Source organism: Balaenoptera ricei, chromosome 1, assembly GCF_028023285.1.
Source record: "Balaenoptera ricei isolate mBalRic1 chromosome 1, mBalRic1.hap2, whole genome shotgun sequence".
Taxonomy (NCBI): Eukaryota; Metazoa; Chordata; class Mammalia; order Artiodactyla; family Balaenopteridae; genus Balaenoptera; species Balaenoptera ricei.
Genome location: NC_082639.1, coordinates 84,077,724 through 84,088,878, shown reverse-complemented (window position 1 = coordinate 84,088,878; position 11,155 = coordinate 84,077,724). Strand labels below are relative to the sequence as shown.

At 39.3% G+C, this 11,155-nt stretch overlaps 1 protein-coding gene across 1 annotated transcript in view; it reads right to left on the bottom strand.

Annotated features, from left to right (window-relative positions):
• Window positions 1-1,250: 1,250 nt before the first annotated feature.
• Window positions 1,251-11,155, bottom strand: part of RWDD3 (RWD domain containing 3) — an 80,114-nt gene continuing 70,209 nt past the window's right edge. The window contains exon 5 of the mRNA XM_059900273.1: window positions 1,251-1,602. The gene's annotated coding sequence lies outside the window, so the exon portion shown is untranslated. The remainder of the gene's footprint in view (window positions 1,603-11,155) is intronic.

The following is an 11,155-nucleotide window of genomic DNA, read 5'->3' as shown; positions in this document are numbered from 1 at the left end:
AACATGTTTTCACCACTATTAGATGTGTGAACTTGAGTAAATCACTGTCACACTGGATCTGTTTGTCCCATTGAAAAATGAAGTGTTGAACTCTCTGCTAGATCTATAAACACACACATGACATTTATTATAGTCCATCTTATTCCATAAGTTCACCTTGTTTATCATTGAGGTTGTGAGTTACTTGAGGATGTGTCATAAACTTTCTTCTTTCATCTCTTCCATTGCTTCCAGACACTGTTAAACACAAAAAGCTAATCAGCAGTCAACTGGATTGAAGTAAATCAAGGTTCCCCACATTTGCCTTCCAAAAACTATCAACATGAAAACCTTTCCAAATTTATGTAAAGAAACACTTCAATAATCAAAACAACATGCTGTATTTGGTGTTTTTTCCTTCTCTTTTATTTCTCACATATGTGTGCTCCCTTGTGTGTGTGTATGTGTGTGTGTGTATTTAAAATAATCCATGCTTCTTTCACTCTTGATTAAAAATTGTAATGGTTTTGTACATGATTTCCCCAAGTGAAATTTTTACTGAAAATGGAAAATACTCAATTTCTGTTTTCACTAAGTGGTTTAAAACACATGACAATTAACAAATGAGTCACAGGCAGCCTCTTCCTGTAACTAATGCACTGCAAGCTGGATTCATCAATTACAGCTAGGATAGAATATCCACTTTACCAAACACCCAGGTTTCCTAGACTTTGTGCCTTTTTTGTTTGTTTGCATTTCTCTTTTCTTTCTACCTGTTTTATTCATCAATTGTCTCCAGCAAATTATAGCAAAGGTGTCTCCCTTCTCTATTGCCACTCTGCGATCTATACTTAACTGCAGAGTAACAGCAATAGAAGCCATAACTAACAGCCCCAGCCTTCTAAATCTGCAAGCTTGGGAAGAATCTCGTATCAGGGCATTACGTGCTAGATTTAATGTGGATGTTGTAGTCTGAAGCGAAAATTATTTGTACAGCTGGAATATAACATTTGCATAAGTTACAATTAAAAGGGAAAATATAATTACAAATTTTCAACTTAATTTGAATGGTTTTTAAAATACTCATTTGGCATAGGCAACAGCTTGCAGGGAAACAGAACACGCTCTCGGAGTTGCATCCCTTTGTCTGAGTATCAGTAGTGAACTCATTTTGAATGGTTTGCTTTAACCCCTGAATCCCAACACTAACCAGCATTGAGAATCTAAGGTACAAGGCACTGTTTGTTTTGAATAGGATTACAACATACACAGCAATTCATAAATATTTGCATCTTTTAATTGTTTCTAAAAATGAAGTGGCAAGTGACATCCAACAGTAATGTTATTTCTCCCATGGAGCGAATGAGCAGTGGAATTTTAACTAGTTTCATTCCCTTTCAGCTCTCAGATCTGAGATCTTTGGTCACATCTCCTGTATAATGTTTTCCTCATATCACAGTCTCTTTAATGGCTCCAGCTTCTGATTTTTTTTTCCCTCCTTAATTACATGTCTTTTTCTTGTAGCGACTTCATGCTGAAGGCATGTCATTCTTCTCAGACACAGGCTCGGCTAGGTGTCCATGCACCAAGTCCATTTGTTCATTTGTTTTCAGGATTTCTTTTCTAAGAAACAAAGGAATCCTTTTATTATCCTCAAACATGAGAATCAAAATTTTCATAAAATATTTTGTACAGCATGTTTACTTGAAACCCTGCTTCCCAAAAGTCGTGATAAATGTGATTATTATGTAACATGCATTGTGTGGCATCAATGAGTTTTGAAAAAGAGACAAAAAAGAGAAAATTATTCCATTCAATCTTTCTCAGAAAAAAAAAATGGATCGAAAAAGACACATAAATGGAAAAAATTGCTATTATTTTGAATTACACAATTAACTATGCCTTTCTATTTTCCTGATCCTTCTTTTCACGGCTATCTCCAAATAATGAGACATCAGAACATACTCTTGGAAAAAAAATGAATTATAAAAACTGATCCTTTGTTCTATTTGCCCTGGAATCTGAAAAGGAAATTCTATGGGAAACAGAAAAATATAAAGTAATAATATAACCTTATTTCACCTTTTTCCTGAGAAACCACAAAGGTGGTCATTTGATTGAGAGTGTTATTACGTAGCATCATTTTTTTAAATCACAGAAACCCTGTTTATTTATGGAATAAAAATACAGGACAATGAGGGCAGCACCACACCACCTTCAGGAAAATGCACTGCTGCTTAGAATGACTCGCTGAAACTAACAAGGAAACTACCTAAGTGATGGCCCTGTGGATAGTCATCTTTTGTGCAACAAGCCTACAATAACTTCATCATTCAAAACTGGGATATAAATTGAATACATATATATGATAAATACATATACATTTTATTTTTATTGAAAAACTTCCAAGATTTTAATAAGCTTTATCCTGGGGCCTATAGGCACCTGTCAACCTCCTGGCCCACCAGCGTTCTCATTTCTTTTCTCTTTGATGCACTGTGGATAACTGTATCAGACCCTAAGTTTACATTCAGAGTCATAAGCCAGAAGCAGACCGTTTCCTAGAATAAATAGTATTTCCCAAACGGTGGAACATTTTTACCACTGGTGAGATAATTTTAGTTTCCATATTCCAAATATTTTCATTGCTATCTATTTATTTTAAAAAATATAATATTACATCAAACTTGTGATCTCACCAATTTTATTACTTAGAATTATATTGAGGAAAAATATCACAGATGGTATACGCAGGCATAGCAAAGTCATGAAAGAGGTACAGAAATGACTAAAGTTTAGGAAACAGTATCCTAAAAAAATCACTTCTCTATATTAACATATCCTCACAGTAGCGGTGTGAGATTTTTTTTTTTAATGTTTATTGGAGTATAGTTGCTCTACAATGTTGTGTTAGTTTCTGCTGTACAGCAAAGTGAATCAGTTACACATATACATATGTATAGCTCTTTTTTAGATTTCCTTCCCATTTAGGTCACCACAGAGCACTGAGTAGAGTTCCCTGTGCTATACAATACGTTCTCATTAGTTATCTACTTTATACATAGTAATGTACATATGTCAATCCCAATCTCCCAGTTCATCCCACTCCCCTTCCCCCCTTGGTATCCATAAGTTTGTTCTCTACATCTGTGACTCTATTTCAGCTTTGCAAATAAGTTCATCTGTACCATTTTTCTAGATTCCACATATAAGCAATATTATACGATATTTGTTTTTCTCTTTCTGACTTACTTCACCCTGCATGACAGTCTCTAGGTCTACCCATGTCTCTGCAAATGGCACTATTTCATTCCTTTTTATGGCTGAGTAATATTCCATTGTATATATGTACCACATCTTCTTTTTCCATTCATCTGTTGATGGACATTTAGGTTGCTTCTATGTCCTGGCTATTGTAAATAGTGCTGCAATGAACACTGGGGTGCATGTATCTTTTTGAATTATGGTTTTCTCTGGGTATATATGCCCAGGAGTGGGATTGCTGGGTCATATGGTAGTTCTATTTTTAGTTTTTTGAGGAACCTCCATACTGTTCTCCATAGTGGCTGTATCAATTTACATTCCCACCAACAGTGCAAGAGGGTTCCCTTTTCTCCACACCCTCTCCAGCATTTATTGTTTGTAGATTTTTTGATGATTGCCATTCTGACTGGTGTGAGGTAATACCTCATTGTAGTTAATATAGGTAAAACATTTAGACAGGTGTCTAACACTTAGTAAGTACTATACAAATGTTTCCTATTATATGATCACTGTAGATCGGAACAAGTGTGACTGGAAATCATGAATAATTTAGTTCCTTCAATTATGAAGTTATTTTAAATGTCAATATTACTTTAATGCCTTAGATATCTTACCAACTAAACAGGATAGTAACTAAAGAGGTTCAAAAACTGGTAGGGATGATATAAACAAAGATCAAAATAAACATGAAATAATATATTATCATCTGTCTCATTCCTTATATTGGTGTTTAAACATATTTTAGGTATTGAAGTAAAAATCTTAAGAAACAAGTTTTTCTACTCTTTGCGACTACAGTTGTTAACCGTTTGCCGTAGAGAATAACACTCCTTGGCTCATATTTTCAGTTACAGAACCACTAAACCTTTGAACTGGAAAGACCTTTAAGATGAAAGGCCAATCCTATCATGGCTTACATAAGTAAACAGGTGGATTTGTAATGGGCTTTTAGGGTCTTAATGAGCAACTCTGTGGAGGATGGGAATTGTAAGCAGTGAGAACAACTGGTTCAAAAGTACTAAAGCAGGGGCTCATGACTTAGTCTAGGTGTCCAAGGTATGTAGTAGAAACCAGTATTAGGAAATAACACTGGAAAATGCTTTTTAATCATCCAACCTTTAAGGTCAGTAATTTCTGAAGTCGGTACAAGTAACCTGACCTGTAACTTTGAAGTGAGACAGATCTAGGTATGACTCCCCATTTGTTATATAAGCAAAGTTTTTGAGCCTCAGATTATGCAACAGGGTTATTATAGTGATTAAGTGATTGTACATAGAACTCATAGCTGAGATGCCTGGCTGATTGAAAATATACTCAAATGTTTGTCTTTCTGACCCCTGTCATCATATGAATAAAAATCTGGAAAAAAAAAAAATCACCTCTCCATCAGGGACTGAGTTCTTAATTTTTTAAGAAAAAAAAAGAATTTCTCAAAAAAATTTTTGGAAGGAAATTAAAACCCCAAGGAAGAGCGAATTATTTTTAACTTTTACTCTTCTCCTTGATTTATGGAACACATTTCTCAAAAAGAGTAAAAACACCCCAGCACAGTGGCTTTCCTTGAATGCAGAGAGTAAATTCAGAACAGGCACTCTCAGGAAAATATGGGAATTTTCCCGAAGGGACCTCACCACAAACCAAGACCTGACGGGATAAAGAAGAGCCTATGCCGAGCTGCGGACATGGTGTGGGTTGCTCCTCGAGGCTCAGGCCACATCAGGGCAGGAACGCAGTGATGCTCACCATCAGGTAAGGGCTGCCCCAGAAAGAGACCCTGAACGGAGCTCCCAGAGGTGGAGGCAAACACTGGAGACGCGGAGCCCCCCTTCCCTCCCCAGCTCTGGCCGCTCCACATCTCTTGCTCTCCCCTCCCTTCCCCCCGCACCTTCCCTGCCCTTCTTTCTTCCTCTTCTCTCTTTCACCAACTGAACTAACTATAACAGCATGGAAATCTGTTTTTTCATTACTGAATGTCTTTATATACACCTTTTTGTTTTCTCTTGAGTTTTAAATGTGTGTGATTTCAAAGTTTTATATTTCCAGTTCCCCAAAAAGGCTAGAATCAGCCTTAAAAAAATAGCCCTAGGTTGGTTTTCACTTGTATGTGGTTCTAAGATAGATAGTTTGTATGATTCAGTGCCCACTCCCACCACCAAGATTGAAAGTAGAGCGATAATCAGAGCTGAAGCAAAGGGACCAATTTTCCCCTCTTGGTAGGAAGAGTAATACATGTAACATAAGAATAACTAATGGAGTGGAAGAACCATTGTGTTTTGTTGCTCTTTGTAGTATCCTGAAGAAGTCATGCCATTTTGAACAGTAATCAAGGGAAGTCTAGTGTAATTCACTATTAAGAGAAAATAGATCATGCTTTAAAAATGTTTCTTTATACCCTTTTTCATGTAAACTCTACCTCCTAGAGCAAATGTCAGAATGAATAAGTGGGATAGAGCAGGGGTTTTCACACTAAATTCCTCAGAGCCCTGCAGCGGCTGGGGTGCAGGGTGAGGAGCCGAGGGGGAAGGGGAGGAGTATTATGTGGAAAGTTCTCCAGGTTCCTCCACCCCCTTCACCTACAGCAACTCTGCTGTTACCTGTTTTATATATGGGAATCATTGAAGATTTCACCTAAAAAAAACATAAAAAGGATTCCACTGTTCTTAAAATTTGGAAAGTCATGGGAATAAAAAAAATCATGTGCCTGCATTGACCCTGGGAAAATGGAAAAGGGTATAAAGATGGTGAATGCTTCTTCAGACTAACAGTTTCTTTTTAATTCTTCAAAAGACTCATTAAGTTATATCCTGCTCTTCTGTGACCTTGGAAAGTACTCCCTACTCCTCCTACCTCCTACTCCTTGCGGTGGGGAGGGAGTCACAAAGATCAGATTGATTGGGTTACTCTCCCTCTACGGTTTTATGTAAATTTGTCAAATAACTAAGATCTCTGTCCTGACAAGAGCCAGGCAAGTCTAAACACTTCTTAAGACAGAGCTGACAAAATTCAAAAGTAGTTTGGGTAAAAGAGACTCATTAATTTCAAACGGGCGTTTGACTCCCAAAGGGAAGACATACATCATCAGTCGGAGCACTGTGATGTCACAGAGGAACTTCATTAGTCTGCCAATTAGAAAGGAGTCATGAGAGTTAAGTAAAATGAAATGTAAATAACTGCTTAATTAGGTGTCCATGAAAACTGGAGAGTCTCCAAAGTTGTTAGATAAGACCATGCTTGGCTGGCAGCTTCTTAGACTGAGGGTTAGTGCTGTCATAACCTTCCATAACAGCTGGAAGGTGGCTGGGAGACTCCACATAGGTCCCCAGAAGACAGGTTGACCTGGATGAAGCATTCAAGACAATTAGGTGTAACTTCGTCCACATGGTTGGGGTCCTCTAGAGCAGTAGTTCCAGAACTTCTTGGGGCCACTCCAGTAGAACAAAATATTTAGGAATCACCTCTACTTCTGCTGAGGCAAGGGGTGGGAGCAGGCATAGAGAGAGAAAACTTTATCGGGAGTGAGGAAACTGGACAGCTACATATACAACAATGAGATTAGAACATTCCCTCACACCATATACCAAAATAAACTCAGAGTGGATTAAAGACCTAAATGTAAGACCTGAAACCATAAAAGTAGAAGAGAACATAGGCAGAACACTCTTTGACATAAATCGCAGCAATATTTTTTGGATCTGTCTCCAAAGGCAAAAGAAATAAAAGCAAAAATAAACAAATGGAACTTAATTAAACTTTAAAGCTTTTGCACAGCAAAAGAAACCATCACTGAAACAAAAAGGCAACCTACAGAATGAGAGAAAACACTATGACCTACAAGGTCATATATATAAACATCTCATACAACCCAATATCAAAAAAACCCAAATAACCCAATCAAAAAATGGGCAGAAGACCTGAACAGATGTTTTTCCAAAGAAGACATACAGATAGCTAAGAAGCACATGAAAAGATGCTCAACATCGTTAATTACTAAAGAAATGCAAACCAAAACAATGAAATACCTCCTCACACCTGTCAGAGTGGCTATCATCCAAAAGTCTGCAAATAACAAATGTTGAAGAGGATGTGGAGAAAATGGACCCTTCCTATACTGTTGGTGGGAATGTAAATTGGCCCAGCCACTATGAAAAACAGTATGGAGGTTCCCCAAAAAACTAAAAATAGATCTCCATATGACCTAGCAATTCCACTTCTAGGGATATATCCCAAGAAAAACCCCACTAATTCAAAAAGATACATGCACCCCAATGTTCATAGCAGCACTATTTACAATAGCCAAGACATGGAAGCAACCCAAGTGTAATATATATATATGTAAAATGGGATGTTACTCAGCTATAAGAAGGAATGAAATTCTGCCATTTGCAGCAATGTGGATGGACCTAGAGAATATTATGCTTATTGTAAAATGTCAGACTGAGAAAAACGAATACTGTATGATATCACTTATATGTGGAATCTAAAAAATAATACAAATGAATGTATATACAACACAGAAACAGGCTCACAGATGTATAAAACAAGCTACTGGTTACTGAAGGGGGAGGGGCAAATTAGGTGTATGGGATTAAGAGATACAAACTACTATGTATAAAATAGATACGCAACAAAGATACATTGTATAGCAGAGGGAATTATAGCCATTATCTTGTAATAACTTTCAATAGAGTATCTGTAAAAATACTGGATCACTATGCTATATATCTGAAACTAATATTGTAAATCAACTATACTTCAATTTCAAAAAAAGGAATGAGGAAAATGAAACATTTTAATATAGGGCATTGTAAGTATTTAGTTCATATTAGAACCATGAAGACAGAGTCCTGTCCCCATCAATATTATAAGAAGTTAGTCAGCAAAATACCCAGAGGCTAAGCAGACATCAAGTAGACTTTGAACCACAGGTTGAAAATCTCCACTTGACAGGAATATTAGAATGCTCTTTGCTGTCTAGCACTCACACGTTCAAGCTGCTGCTAGTTCCCCCAACACTTTCACCCCTACCCTTGCCTACAAAAAACATCCAAATTCCTTAACACGCATCAAGGCCCTTCAAGATCCAACCCATTCTCCTTTCCCAGCCTTACCTCTCACCACAACTTAGCCTGTTCCCTGTCTTACAGGCCAGTCTGTACTGGCCCTCTGGTTTAGGTATGTCCTTTTTTCCAAAATCTCTGAATGGCAAAATCATATTCATCTTTCAGAATCCAGTTCAAATTTCACCTCCTTCCCTGAAGAATTCATGACTCCTCCTATGTGTTACAGACACTGTTCAAGCATCTACTTTAGCATCTTGCTTGGGGAAGGATGTGGGCAAAGCAGTTCTCCCCTGAGTCTGAGGTCAGACATATCTGCACAGATCTAGAAAACCAATGGTGTGCATCCAGGAATCTCTGCACACAGGGCACTGAGGGGGTAGCTGATTGGGTAACAAGCCCCACGATGACAGGGGAAGGGAGATTTGGAGTACCATGTGGTATTAGTCTCTTGTATTTGTCCCCAGTCTAACCCCATGGACACATGTCCAGATGTTTATAGACTGTTGATTAAGAGCATGAATTCTAACATTCAGTGCCTGGATTCAAATCTCAGTTCTGTCACTTACTAGTTGCCTCGAACGAGTTAGTTAACCTCTCCAGCCTCAGTGAAGATGATAATAACAGAGTTCCTACCTCATGTGTCTATCATAGGGATTATACAAGTAAGTGTATATAAAGCTCCCCAGCAGTACCTGTCACACAATAAAGCATCATATAACAAGCGTCAGCTATTATACTTAGGAAGAGAGATGGCAATTAAGTAAAAAATGGAAATGCTGTAAGGCCTTGGGGCACATGCAGCACTAATTCAGAACCTCTGGGTTGAGAGAAAACAAAAAGAGGGTGTTCTTCCCAGCTCCACCATGGACCAGAGGCAGTGTGGTGGCATCTAGTGGGACTAGAAGCAACTGTAGCCCCAGCAGAAGGCTTGGGTGCTTGACTGAGGCAGCAGCACTCAGAGAGGTCCATCCTCTGCAGAGACGGCAGCAGGGCCAGGCAGGAGCGATGGTTGTCGCCATGTGGTCGCTGTGGTACCCAGAAGTGGTGTTGCAAGACATCCAAGGTGTCTAGAGGGTGCAGAGCAATGCAGTAGATGTGGCAGAGGAGCCTGACTGAAGTGAGGACATCCAGTGGACACGGTAACAGTGTCAGCACAGGCAGTGATGACAGCATAAGAGGAGTCATATTCAGTGGACGCCTCGGGCTGATGTCTGTGGAACACATTCCCTGAGGTTGACCAGGAATATGGGGGCGGAGGGGTGATTTGCCAGGGTGCAGAGACCCTCTAGGAGTCCAACGTGATGAGTCAAATTGTCATTGGCATGACCACTTTTCTTCGGAAGGGGAATACCGAGATAACATGAAAAGCACAAGCTTTGGTTTCAGACAGGCTTTTGCTCCATTCAACTGAAGATATTTACTGAGCACCTATTTGTGCCTCAGGCTCTGCTCTCGTTGGTGGAAATACCACAGTGAGCAAGGCCAAAAAATTCCTCCTCACACAGAGCCTACCTTATAGAGGGAATGCAGACAATAAACAAGTAAGAAATCAAGTTAATGAGATCTTTCCTGTTTGAGAGCTGTGAAGGCAGTGAAACAGGTGATCTGGCGTACAGGTGGGGTAGAGGGAGCTCCTTAAATATGGCAGTCAAGTAAAACCTCTCGTTCAGAGTGAGGGCTGATGGCAGTTCAGGGGAGATATGGAGACAGAGAGTGGGACCCTAAGGTTTGGAGACTTGGCATATTGGAGAAAGAAAAAGTAGCAGAGTAAGTCCCAAACGGGGGTCAGCGAACTCTGGTCTGTGGGCCAAATCCAGCCTGCTGCCTGTTTATATAAATAAAGTTTTATCGGAACATTTGTTCATCTATTATCTGCAGCTGTGTTCGTGCTGTAATAGCAGAGTTGAGTAGTGACAACACAAACTGTATGGCCTGAAAAACCTATAATATTTACTACCTGGCCCTTTCCAGAAACAGTGTGCTGATCACTGGTCTACAGCCTAGCCAATGAGCTTGAGTGAGAGCAGTGGGAACTGAAGTTTAAGGGGTGCTGAGGGGCAGCAAACTGTAGGACACCATAAACCATGGCAAAGAACTCGGGTTATATTCGACGTGTAATGGAAAGCCATTATCCAAGCAAGGGAGACATGCGATCTGATTTATATTCTCCACTCTGGGAGCTGTGTGCAGATGGACCGTAGGGTTGACGTGGCAGCAGGGAAACCAACTAGACAGATGCCGTAGAGCCCAGGGAGAGAGGAAGGTGCCGTGGCTGAGGATGGCAGCGGTGCAGATGGGGACGAGTAGTCAAGATGTATTATCTCAGGTATAACAGGTTCAAGGATCCCAACTCAGCTGTATAACCTTAGGCAAGTTACTACTCAAATTCTTTAAGCCTCAGTTCCTTGTGAGTAAAACCCTCAGAGCGCTATTGTGTGGATTAAATTACAAAATGCACCCGAGGTACCTGTCAGAAAATGTGTTCAATAAATGTTGGCTGTTATTGTTGCTGTTGTTGGTTGTTGTTGACAGGTGAGGCCCACGGAGAAGTAGGTCACAGCACATAACCGCACTGGGTCAGTGGTGCCCTTCTCTCTCTGACCAGATTGGCGCATTCCCTGGAGACAGGGAAGTATTGATTCATCTTTACACCCCCAAAACTGTGCCTGGCACACGGTAGATGTTTAATAAATTTGTATTGATTTAACTATTAAGGTTTTTTTGAAGAAAGGAAGGGTATTATTTATTCTGCTATTTTTCACCAGAAGTGTTCTGTTTTTAGGATTGATATGGAACATTTTTATGACACATTATTCTGAAGATACAGAGGTAGTTGTATCTAAGGAGAGCTA